Source organism: Sarcophilus harrisii, chromosome 4 (genome assembly GCF_902635505.1).
Source record: "Sarcophilus harrisii chromosome 4, mSarHar1.11, whole genome shotgun sequence".
Classification (NCBI taxonomy): domain Eukaryota; kingdom Metazoa; phylum Chordata; class Mammalia; order Dasyuromorphia; family Dasyuridae; genus Sarcophilus; species Sarcophilus harrisii.
In genome coordinates, this window is record NC_045429.1 from 200,363,036 (window position 1) to 200,376,998 (window position 13,963).

At 32.9% G+C, this 13,963-nt stretch overlaps 1 pseudogene; it reads left to right on the top strand.

Annotated features, from left to right (window-relative positions):
• Nucleotides 1-13,963, top strand: part of LOC100924676 — a 72,534-nt pseudogene that overhangs the window by 1,032 nt on the left and 57,539 nt on the right.

Consider the following 13,963-nt stretch of genomic DNA (forward strand, 5'->3'; position numbering starts at 1 on the left):
GCTAAGAATCAGCGGCAAAGTAGAGTTGATCAAGAAAAAGGAAGAAAAATACCAAGTAAAATCACCCAAGATCTAGCAGCATCCACATTAAAGATCGAAGGGCCTGGAATATGATATTCCGAGAGGCTAAGAAACTCGGTATGCAAACAAAAATAACTTACCCAGCCAGAATGAGCATCTTTTTCCAGGGAAGAAGATGGTCATTCAACAAAATAAGTGAATTTCACCTATTTTTGGTGAAAAAACCAGAACTTAACAAGAAGTTTAATCTGCAAATATAGAACTGAAGAAAAACCTAAAAAGGTAAAAAGAAATCTTGGGAACTATATTTCTGCTGTAAAGATGTATAAAAATACATGTATACCTTGTTCTAGAAATCAGAGGTGGAAAGGACATTGTATCAGAAAAAGGGTAAAGTGGGGGTACTATATCCTCACAAAGAGGCAAAGGAAACCATTATATCTGAGAGAAAGAAATGGAGGGGATGAATATAGTGGGTCATTGTACTGCCATAAGAATCTGACTTTAAGAGAAAAATGTTAGACATATTCAATATATGGTGAAACTTCCTGCATCCTCATTGAAAAGTGAGAAGGGAAAAGGAAAAGGGAAGGAATAAGCTAAGCAGAAGGAGTACAGAAACCTGAGAGGGAAAGGAGTAAGATAGGGGAGGAACCTAAGTGTGGGAGGAGGGATATTAAAAAGGGAGGGCTGTGAGAAGCAAGTGGTGGTCACAAGTTTAATACTGGGAAGGGAGGTAAGGGGAAGGAAGGGAGAAAAGCATAAATAGGGGTTAACAAGATGGCAAGTAATACAGAATTGGTAATTTTAACCATAAATGTGAATGGGGTAACTCCCATAAAGAGGAAGCGATTAGCAGAATGGATTAAAAGCCAGAATCCTACAATATGTTGCTTACAGAAAACACACCTGAAGCAGGGAGATACATGCAGAATAAAGGTAAAGGGATGGAGCAAAATCTACTATGCTTCAGGTGAAGTCAAAAAAGCAGGGGTAGCCATCCTGATTTCAGATCAAGCAAAAACAAATATTGACCTAATTAAAAGAGATAAGGAAGGGCACTATATCTTGCTAAAGGGTAGCATAAATAATGAAGCAATATCGATATTAAACATATATGCACCAAGTGGTGTAGCATCTAAATTCTTAAAGAGAAACCAAGAGAGCTGCAAGAAGAAACTAGATAGCAAAACCATAATAGTGGGAGATCTCAACCTTGCACTCCTCAGAATTAGATAAACTCAAATCACAAAATAAATAAGAAAGAAGTCAAAGAGGTAAAGTAGAATACTAGAAAAGTTAGATATGATAGACCTCTGGAGAAAACGAAATGGAGACAGAAAGGAGTACACTTTCTTTTCCGCAGTTCATGGAACCTATACAAAAATAGACCATATATTAGGACATAAAAACCTCAAACTCAAATGCAGTAAGACAGAAATAGTGAATGCATCCTTTTCAGACCACAATGCAATAAAAATTACACTCAACAAAAAGCCAGGGGAAACTAGACCAAAAAATAATTGGAAACTAAATAATCTCATACTAAACAATGATTGGGTGAAACAGCAAATCATAGACATAATTAATAACTTCACCCAAGAAAATGACAATAATGACACATCATATCAAAATATGTGGGATGCAGCCAAAGTTGTAATAAGGGGAAATTTCATATCTCTAGAGGCTTACTTGCATAAAGCAGAGAAAGAGAAGGTCAACGAATTGGGCTTACAACTAAAAATGCTAGAAAAGGAACAAATTAAAAACCCCAGTCAAACACTAAACTTGAAATTCTAAAATAAAAGGAGAGATCAACAAAATTGAAAGTAAAAAAACTATTGAATTAATTAATAAACTAAGAGTTGGTTCTATGAAAACCAACAAAATAGACAAACCCTTAGTAAATCTGATTAAAACAAAGAAAGAGGAAAATCAAATTGTTAGTATTAAAAATGAAAAGGGAGAACTCGCCACTAATGAAGAAGAAATTAGAGCAATAATTAGGAATTACTTTGCCCAACTTTATGGCAATAAATTTGACAACTTAAATGAAATGGAAGAATACCTTCAAAATATAGCTTGCCCAGATTAACAGAGGAAGAAGTAAATATCCTAAAAAGTCCCATCTTAGAAAAAGAAATAGAACAAGCTATTAACCAGCTCCCAAGAAAAATCCCCAGGACCAGATGGATTTACCATGTGAATTCTACCAAACATTAAAAGAACAATTAACCCTCAATGCTATATAAACTATTTGAAAAATAGGGACTGAAGGAGTCCCTACCAAACTCCCTTTTTACGACAGAGACATGGTACTGATACCTAAACCAGGTAGGCTGAAAACAAAGAAAGAAAAATTATAGACCAATCTCTCTAATGAACATCGATGCTAAAATCTTAAATAAAATATTAGCAAAAGATTACAGAAAATCATCCACAGGATAATACACTATGATCAAGTAGGATTTATACCAGGAAATGCAGGGCTGGTCCAATATTGGGAAAACTATTAGCATAATTGACTATATCAATAAGCAAACTAACAAAAACCATATGATCATCTCAATAGATGCAGAAAAAGCATTTGATAAAATCCAACATCCATTCATAATAAAAACACTTGAGAATATAGGAATAAATGGACTTTTTCTTAAAATAGTCAGGAGCATATATTTAAAACCATCAGTAAGCATCATATGCAATGGGGAAAAACTGGAATCTTTCCCAGTAAGATCTGGAGTGAATCAAGGTTGCCCACTGTCACCATTACTATTCAATACTGTATTAGAAATACTAGCCTCGGCAATAAGAGTCAAGAAAGAGATTAAAGGAATCAGAATAGGCAGTGAGGAAACCAAACTATCACTCTTTGCAGATGATATGATGGACCCTAGAGATTCTACAAAAAAGCTATTAGAAATAATCCATAACTTTAGCAAAGTTGCAGGTTATAAAATAAATCCCTATAAATCCTCAGCATTTTTATACATCACCAACAAAATCCAACAGCAAGAGATACCAAGAGAAATTCAATTCAGAATAACTGTCGACAGCATAAAATATTTGGGAATCTATCTACCAAAGGAAAGTCAGGAATTATATGAGCTAAATTACAAAAAACTTTCCACACAAATAAAGTCAGACTTAAACAATTGGAAAATATCAAGTGCTCCTGGATAGGTTGAGCAAATATAATAAAGATGACAATACTCCCTAAACTAATCTATTTATTTAGTGCTATACCAATCAGACTTCCAAGAAAATATTTTAATGATCTAGAAAAAATAACAACAAAATTCATATGGAATAATAAAAGGTCAAGAATCTCAAAAGAATTAATGAAAAAAAAAAAAGCAAATGAAGGTGGCCTAGCTGTACCTGACCTAAAACTATATTATAAAGCAGCAGTCATCAAAACCATTTGGTATTGGCTAAGAAATAGATTAGTTGATCAGTGGAACAGGTTAGGTTCACAAGACAGAATAGTCAACTGTAGCAATTTAGTGTTTGACAAACCCAAAGATCCTCACTTTTGGGATAAGAACTCATTATTTGACAAAAACTGCTGGGATAACTGGAAATTAGTATATGGCAGAAATTAGGCATGGACCCACACTTAACACCGTATACCAAGATAAGATCAAAATGAGTCCATGATTTAGACATAAAGAACGAGATTATAAACAAATTGGAGGAACATAGGATACTTTATCTCTCAGACTTGTGGAAGAAGATGAAATTTGTGACTAAAGACGAACTAGAGACCATTATTGATCACAAAATAGAAAATTTTGATTACATCAAATTAAAAAGCTTCTGTACAAACAAAACTAATATAAACAAGATTAGAAGGGAAGCAACAAACTGGGAAAACATCTCACAGATTAAAGGTTCTATAAAGGCCTCTATTTCCAAAATATATAGAGAGCTGACTCTAATTTATAAGAAACCAAGCTATTCTCCAATTGATAAATGGTCAATAGGATATGAACAGACAATTTTCAGATGATGAAATTAAAATCATTACCACTCATATGAAAGAGTGTTCCAAATCATTATTAATCAGAGAAATGCAAATTAAGACAACTCTGAGATACTACTACACACCTGCAGATTGGTTAAGATGACAGGAAAAAATAATGATGAGTGTTGAGGGATGTGGGAAAACTGGGACACTGACACATTGTTGGTGGAGCTGGAACTGAATCCAACCATTCTGTGCAGAGCAATCTGAATTATGCCCAAAAATTTATCAAACTGTGCATACCCTTTTGATCCAGCAGTGTTTCTACTGGGCTTATACCCTCAAGGAGATACTAAAGAAGGAAAGGGACCTGTATGTGCTAAAATATTTGTGGCTAGCCCTGTTTGAGTGGCTAGAAGCTGAAACTGAGTGGCTGCCCATCAATTGAGAATGGTTGGGTAAATTGTGGTATATGAATGTTATGGAATATTATTGTTCTGTAAGAAATGACCAGCAAGATGAATACAGAGAAGCTTGAGAGAATTACATCGAAACTGATGCTAAGTGAAATGAGCAGAACAAGAGATCATTATATACTTCAACAACGATACTGCATGAAGATGTAATCTGATGGAAGTGGATTTCTTTGACAAAGAGACCTAATTCAGTTTCAATTGATCAATGATGGAGAGAAGCAGCTACACCCAAAGGGAAAAAAAAAAACAAACAAAAAAAAAACACTGGGAAATGAATGTAAACTGTTTGCATTTTTGTTTTTCTTTCCGGGTTACTTCTACCTTCTGAATCTAATTCTCCCTGTGCAACAAGAAAACCGTTTGGATCTGCACACATACATTGTATCTAGGATATACTAGGACATATTCAACATATATAGGACTGCTTGCCATCTAGGGAGGGGTGAAGGGTGGAGGGAAAATCGGAACAGAAGTGAGTGCAAGGGATAATGTTGCAAAAAAAAATTACCCAGGCATGGATTCTGTCAATAAAAAGTTACTATAATAAAAAAAAAAGACAATTAAAAAAAAGAAAAAAAGAAAAATACCAAGTAAAACAGAAATAGAAGGTGGTGGCAACTTTCTAATTAATGATAAAGGAAGACATGCTTTCCATGCCCGACACCTTGTAGTTCTGAAAAGCTCTAGATGCAATAACATAATCATTTTGAATTGCACATATTATTATATCAAGGACAGAGATATCTTGAATGACTGCTTCTGTGTTTATGTATTCTATACTCTTCTTCCTATGAACTTGAAGTACATGTAGAGGAAAACTTTTATTATATGAGACCATAATATTTGTAAAAATTCAATCAGAATTATTAACAGTGTGATTTTTCTTCAGATATCATCAAAAATTCACCACAGACAAGACTTTTGTCCTCATTAGGTAATGGCCTCAGCTTAAATTATCTGGCACTGTTCTGCTAATTTGTTGCCAGATATTTTTATGAGAAGTTTTTTCCAAATTTTAGAGCACATTTTCTCTATTAATTCTAATGAAACTATACTACACTACAATAAATGCAAACATTACTTTGCATGTGAGCAATTAGGAATTTTAATTTAAGAAAATTAATGTTTACTAACAGCTTATGATTTGTTTTTTTTTTTAATTTTCATTATTGAAACATTACCTTTATTTCTTGTGTCTTTAGTTCTTTAAGCTCAGTGACTTCCCTATTCCCCCTTTATAAAATGAATAATAGACTTTAACATTGAATTCAACATTAGTTTTTTACCCGTATTGTGTGATTCAAAGTCCTGTGATATTGCGGTGCATTAAACTATTATGCTACACTTAATAGCGCTGTGACTTCATTTGTTTAGTCCAACATATCTCATTTTGTAAATTCCATATCTCTTACATAAAGCACCCTATGGCTATACATTTGGTTCTTTATTCACTATGAAGTATAGAAATAGAATCTTTATAACTCTATCAATGCATTCTAATCTTAAACAACATATAGTGGAAAAAAATCTTGGTGCTCCATCCCAACCCTATTCTTGCCAATCATGCATGAAGTTTCTATTTCCATATTTCACAGTGAATACAACACTAAGTATGTAACCACATGCTTTCAAATAATAATATATATATATATATACATATTTATCTCATTATCTAAACAGATAGATATCTCTCTTTATATGTCTTTATACACACACACATACTACATACATACAAATTTATTAGGGTAATTTAGTGTAAAGGATATAGAATTTGACAGATGAGATATGCCAGTCACTTTGGATCATTCACCATAATATTTTTCTTAGTAACCATTTCAACCTAATTGTGAATAAAACAACATAAGATTAACCTAATTTTGTTGATTTGAGCAGAATTGATGTCTTTTTATCTTGTGATTTAAAGTTCTGTCATATTGTGGTACATAAAGCAATTATGCTGTATTTGATTATGTTGTGACTTCATCTGTTGTTCCTCTTAATTAATGAGCCTATTCCTTACCCAGGATTTCATGATATAAAGTAAATGACTGCTCAAGTAAGAAATATCTGAATTATATATACATATAACTGTGACTTTTTCCTTTTTAGAAAGGATTCTCCAGATTTTTTTTAAAATCAGACTTCAAAACAACAATCATTGAACCTTTTGGGAAACTGTTCAAAAACAAAATCCACTTGAATGATTAGTCCTCAAAAATGTCAAGTACCAAAAATATTAGGTCCCACATCACTTACAGATTATAGAATCAAATTGATCAAGTTAGTAGAATATTTCTTCAAGCAAACCTTTAATTTACAACATGCTTAAAATAAAAGTCAAAAGTGTTCTAACCACTTGATTACTAACTGAGCTGATCTTTTTTTAATTTAGAACACTAAAAGTGTTTAATTTATAAAAACAAATTGAACAAATACAAGTGCATCAATTGAGAAAGGATCAAAACATAATTGTGAGGGTAAGAGGGAAATATCAAATTTAAGCTTATTTTGCTAATCTCACAACTGCTAAAATCCCACAGTATTTACTGAAAATGCTAAAAAGAAAGGAAGGAAGGAAGGAAGGGAGGGAAGAAAGAAGGAAGGGAAGGAGGGAGGGAGGAAGGAAGGAAAAAGGGAAAGAAGGAAGGAAAGAGGGAGAGAAGGAAGGAAAGAGGGAAAGAAGGAAGGAGGGAGAGAAGGAAAGAGTGAAAGAAGGAGGGAAAGAAGGAAGGGAAAATGGAAGACATTAAATTTTTTCATATTCTGAATTTCTGACATTTCTTAATTCTGTTGAGCAAATCTATAGAATCTAAACTATTCAATATGGTGTAGTAACTTCTTTTTCTCCTACCTTCCTTCCTTCCTTTCTTCTTTTCTTTCTTCATCCTTCCTTTTCTCCTCTCTCTCTCTCTCTCTCTCTCTCCCTCTTCTTACATTTCTTTAAAAAAAAAAAAAACTTTGCATTCCCTAAACCATAAAATACAGATGAGATAAAGCTATTATTTTGCTTGATTCTGAGATACTTTGTTAGAAATGGAGCCACAAATTAAGACTGTACTTGAAGACCTGCAGCAGCTCTCATTCTTTAGTTTCCTCAAGGCTTGGCTGGCCATAAATAATTTCCTCCAATAAAACTCAGTAAGATATGTAAATTTTGTTTATGAGCTGCCTTTTTCTTTTACAATATGGCCTCTGATTTAGTACAATCACTCAATAGACAAAAATGTATGCTATCAAATAACAAGGAAGAATGTTCAGGAATAATCCTTCATCTTCATTTTCCATTAACTCGCCAATTCAGTGTCTACACATTAGGAAAAATGCCACTACAAATCTGAAAACATATTTTGCTAATCTTGGAGTTTTTCTCTTTGAGTTGGCCTGAAATTCAGACTATTAAATACATTTCTCTTTATTAGCCAGAAAACAACTTGAAAGTCAGCATGATACAGAGTAATGGGCTGAAATAAGGGAACTTGGATTCAAATTTCACTTCTGTTATATACTACCTATATGACTTTGGGTAAGACACTGAACCAACCTAATTCATAGTTTTGTCATCAGTGAATTTAGTCAACTAAATTAATCGGCCTCTAATATCTAGAATGTGAAATTATTTTCTATGGGTTGGTAGATGTCATAAAGCTATACTTCCAAGTAAAAACATAAACAATTTTGTCCATGTTAAATTCCTTGAAATTGATCTTTGATATTGGCTCTTACATATTAAATTTTCAATTGAATAAGAGTTTGGTTGAAAGTTCTAAAAATCTGCAAGCTCATTAAATGTCCATTTTTATTCAATATTATGGATAATTTTGTTGTATCTATTTTTGATTGCAGGCCTAGTTATTTTGATCGCTGGCATATTTGATTCTAGAAAATGCAGTCCTTTATTGTGGCAACTGATAGATCTTGTACAATTCTAGAGTCCAGAGTTTTTGAAATTTTTTTTTATCATTTCTTGCAAAATTTTCTTTTTACTCTAGGTATTTGAAAATTTGGCAATAATATTCCTGTGTGTTTTCCACAGATCTCTTTAAGGTAGGGATCAGTGTATTTTTTATTTTTCTACTTTCCCCTCATGTTTATCACTCCAGAAAAATTATTTTGGATTATTTCTTGCATTATTGTGTCAAAATTCTTTTTTGGGTCACAGTTTTTACATAGTCCAATTATTCTTATACTGCCCTTCTTGATTCTTCAGATCTGTTTTTTTTTTCTTATAAGATATTTCACATTCTGTTCTATTTTTTAAAATCATATTCTGTTTTATTATGTCTTCATCTCTTATAAATTCACTTGCTTGTCCTTGCCCAATTCTAATTTTCAAAGGTGATTTTCAGCTTTAACTCTTTATCTCCTTTCCTAGGAAGTTAACTATTTTTTCATAATATTCTTGTTTGATTTTTAGTTTTAGTTTTTAGGTTTTTTTAGCTTCTTGATTCTTCAGATCTGTTGTTTTTCTTATAAGATATTTCACATTCTGTTCTATTTTTTAAAATCTTTATATTCTGTTTTGTTATGTCTTCATCTCTTATAACTTCACTAGCTTTTTTTTAACTTTAATGCCCTCCTCTTGAAATGAAGCTTGGTCTTCCTTGTTTTGCATAATAAGTTTCTGTGACTGGTTCTTTTCCTTCGTAGATTATTTTTTTTTTTCCTAATGAGAAGTATTATAGTATGCACTTCTAATTCTGGCATCAGGGGATAATAGCTTTACTTCAGCTCTACATTCTGCCCTGGAACTCCAAAACAAGAATTTCACCTTCCTGCAAGTTCTGGCAGCCAGCAGAGTACCTACTCCACTGCATCTGTACTCCCCTGGTGTGCTGATTTCTTCTCTCACAGGTCCAATGGACCTGTTATTCCTAATCATTTGAGATTCATTCAGGCTTTCTGGACTCTATATGCTGTACAGTAGATGAAAGTTTTTATGCTTTCTGATGAGGCTCCATCCAAATCCATCTGCCCCCAGATTTTCCTGCTTGGTGTTTCTGAGGAGCTAGTCTGAAGGTGTTTGCACTCCACAATGGTTAATCCCATGCTTGGGTTATTTCTTGGGATCTTCTTGGATTTTAGGAGGAAAACCAAGTCTTCACCAGCCTATTCTCCCTAAAGGGCAAATGTGTTCTGTTTGGGGGAGAAATCTGGAAAGCTTGAAATTTGCTGAATTATCCTTCCCTCTTCCCAGAACCCTCCCCAGTTACATGTTTTTATGGATTTTATATTTGGGGAGTGTACAAAATAAAATAGACAGGAAGCACATGGAATAGATGGATTGGCAAAGCAGGAAGTTCTCAAGGCAAATTAAATCAGCAGGAAATCTCAAGATTCTTTGAAAACTACATTATTGTATTTTTACTTGTCTATTTTCTAGAGGTGGAAAAATTGTTCAAGGGGCCTATCAGAAACACTGAAATCTAGCTTTAAAGTCTTAGCTAGATGTATGTAGGTCATAAGTACAAGAATTAGATGTGTTATACTTATAGCCTGAAGATGGAAATGGCTCATTAAATAAAGTTCCCATAACTGAATTGTTGGGGCACACAGTCAAAGGAACTAATTCTAAAAATTATAGCTATTTAATAGTACAGTGGGATGTATGCCTCAGGATATTGTGGGTTTTCCCTCATTGCAGTTAGTCAAAGAAAAAAAATTGGATAAATGTGTATTAGGGGTATTGTAGAAAGGAAGTCCCATTCCAATACTGGTTGGGTTTAGATGTCTTCTAACTCTTAAATTCTGTATTGTTCTGACTTACTCACTTATTTGCTTCTCAAATAAAATGCAAAAATATAAATAAAAAATATTCTTATTCCTTTTCAAATCCTTCCAGACATCATTCTGTCCATGGCATATTTTCTTAGAGTCTTTATAATATAAACTTATAAAAATGTGTTCAGAGAGAGAGATATAATTACAAACACACACACACACACACACACACACACACACACACACACACATTCCTCTAATATTGGTCTTAAAAGCCAAATAAATTAAGTTAGATGACTTTTCAAAAGCTATATTCTAGATCTTTCCTTCAGTTTCAACAATGTCTTTGTGTAGTTGGCATTATTTGTACTAAGTAATGAAATGTCAGAGATGCCATATTTCAGATAAGGGTCAATTAATTCCCCAATTCAAAAGGTGTATGTATGTATGTATGTAAAGATAGATAGATAGATATAAATAGATATGCATGTGTTTGTATGTATCAGGACAAGGATATGGGGTGTTTGGGTAAACAATGTGATCTCACATGCAGATCACTGCTTTTTGATCTACAAAATATCTTTTTATAAAGATCTAGTGATGAAAGTAATTAATTATTATTAGTAGTCCCATTTTACAAATGAGACAATGAAGACTTTACAAAAAGTAAGTGATTGACCTAATAGTTACACAGCTAGTTAGTATTACAATCCTTGATTCAAACTCAGGTCTTCTGACATCAAAGTTTGTAATTTAGCCACAATACCATTTTTAAAAATTTTTAAATTTATTATTTTTTTTTTGATTCACTGGAGAATTCTATCAAATTTTATTTTTTAATAGCTTTTTATTTACAAGTTATATGTATGGGTAATTTTACAGCATTGACAATTACCAAACCTTTTGTTCCAATTTTTCACCTTCTTCCCCCCACCCCCTCCCCTAGATGGCAGGATGACCAGTAGATGTTAAATATATTAAAGTATAAATTAGATACACTATAAGTATACATGACCAAGCCATTATTTTGCTGTACAAAAAGAATGGGACTCTAAAATATTGTACACTTAGCCTGTGAAGGAAATCCAAAATGCAGGCAGGCAAAAATATAGGGATTGGAATTCAATGTAATGGTTCTTAGTCATCTCCCTGAGTTCTTTTGCTGGGTGTTGCTGGTTCAGTTAATTACTGCTCCATTGGAAGTGATTTGGTTTATCTCATTGCTGAAGATGGGCAGGTCCATCGGAATTGATCATCATACAGTATTATTGTTGAAGTATATAATGATCTCCTGGCCCTGCTCGTTTCACTCAGCATCAGTTCATGTAAGTCTCTCCAGGCATTTCTGAAATCATCCTGTTTGTCATTTCTTACCGAACAATAATATTCCAAAATATTCATATACCACAATTTATTCAGACATTCTCCAATTGATGGGCAACTATTCAGTTTCCAGTTTCTGGCCACTACAAAGAGGGCTACCACAAATATTCGTCCACATACAGATCCCTTTCCCTTCTTTATGATCTCTTTGGGATATAAGCCCAGTAGTAGCACTGTTGGATCAAAGGGTATGCACAGTTTGATAAGTTTTTGAGCCTAGTTCCAAATTCCTCTCCAGAATGATTGGATGTAATCACAATTTCACCAACAATGTACACAATAACATTTTGATTACCATCTAGAAACCCCTTGGATTTTTTTTTACATTTGTTTATCCAGCTAAGCATTGCCTAATTATATTGGGTAGTTTTTTTTTTTTTTTTCTTCAATACTTCTTATAAAATCCACGTGAAAAATAGTTTGTGAATGGCCTTTATTCACTTTCATTATCTTTTTACATTCAAATTCTCTAATGAATAAGCAACTTCCACAGTATATATCTTCATTTTTATTCACCAATCATTCCTTATGTTTCTCCTACCTACAAGGCACTACAGATGCAAATCCCACTTCTCCATGTCATTTTCTCCTAAAATTTTCATCCACATCCATTAAATTACCTAACATGGACTCTACCCCATGATCATGAGAAATTGTTGCAGTTTTACTGACATCACATGGACACCAATGAACCATTTAAGATAGCAAATATATATATATATATATATATATATATATATATATATATATACACACACATACACACATATACTCCTCTTAGTTCTTGTCCTTTGTACTTGAAGATCAATATGCCATTATTATGTTCAGGTTGATGTACAGTGTGTATGACTATAGCTAATCATACCAATAAGAACAGAAAGGATCTCTCACAGGTGGGGTATAAATTCCAATGTCATGTTTTACATTATTTCTCCTGTTTAATTCCTTGCTTGTGATGTTTTGCAACTTGTTTCTAATCAGTATAGCTCTTTTTCTGTGTCTGAGGAAAATTAAAAAGTAAATTTGTCAAAAATACACATGAAAAAATAATTTAGAAGTTTGAAGACATATAGCTCTTTTCCTGTGTCTGAGGAAAATTAAAAAGTAAATTTGTCAAAAATCCACATGAAAAAATAATCTAGAAGTTTGAAGACATAAAACATACATAATGTTAATAAATATATTGACACAACAATCATTATTTCAAATAGGGATATACATATATAATTTATAAATTGTCATTAGAACTATTTAATGAAATAGATTTCTAGAAGTACATAAAACATGTCTCTAGATAATTACATAAAGTAAAACATTTTTTCCATAACATCATTCTTGTAATTTTGGGAGATCGGCTCAATCTCAGTTCCCTCTCAGTAATGTAGAATGTGCTTATAGAGATTTTAGCTTCAACATTCTGTGTTAACATAATATGCTACATATGGAAGTGTTCTTTGTTCATTTTATGTCACAATGCCAGAGCAAAAAAGACTTTCCAGCAGAGAAAACAACAGTTAATTTACCCCATAACAACTTTCAGGAGGAACATACAATGCACTTAATGACTCTGTAGTTTCCTCTGTGTAAAAACAGGAATATTTCCACACCTGAGGAAAATGTGCAGTAGTTTAATAATGACACATGAGTTAACCTGAAACACACAGAATCCTAAATTAAGGGAAGCATTAAATGAAATTTATTATTCCTAAACAAAATAACTTTTGTTTTTATCACTTTTTACTAGGAGACAATCATTGTGTTGTTTATATGACATATAATATTTCCATTTTAAACAACAAAAGCCAAATTCTCAATAGTGTTGCATAATGGGTCTTCAGGAACATTATATCAGAATGTTCTATCTCAATACACATTTTATGTAAGTTAAAGAAAATCAGAATCATAATGCCAAGATGACTCTTGACTCTCTTGTTTTTATTTTATTATATTAAATAACCAAAAAACAAGGGTACAAACCATCTAATCTCCCCCCAGCTCCAAGAGATATAATATTGTCCTCTAAGGTGCTCTTGTAGGTCTTTTTCATGATTCTCCACTCAAATATATGCTTTCATTTGGGAAAAGGAATGCAAAAAATCATTTATCTTGATACCCTGAGCATCTTCCAGAGACTATTTTCTTTGTTTTCATAGCCACTCATTGGAAAATTCAATGGCAGAGATACAGAATAACAATAACAGTAGACTGAAAAATATCAGAACTAATGGTTGTGTGGGCATGCATGTGTGTGCATGTGTACTTGTGTGAAAGAGAGAGACAGAGACAAAGAGACAGAGGGAGAGAGAGAAAGAGGGAAGGAGAAAAGGAGGGAGGGAGAAAGAAAAAGAAAAAGGGAAGGGGGTAGGAAAAGGGATAAACTTTGAACTTCTACCTGGTT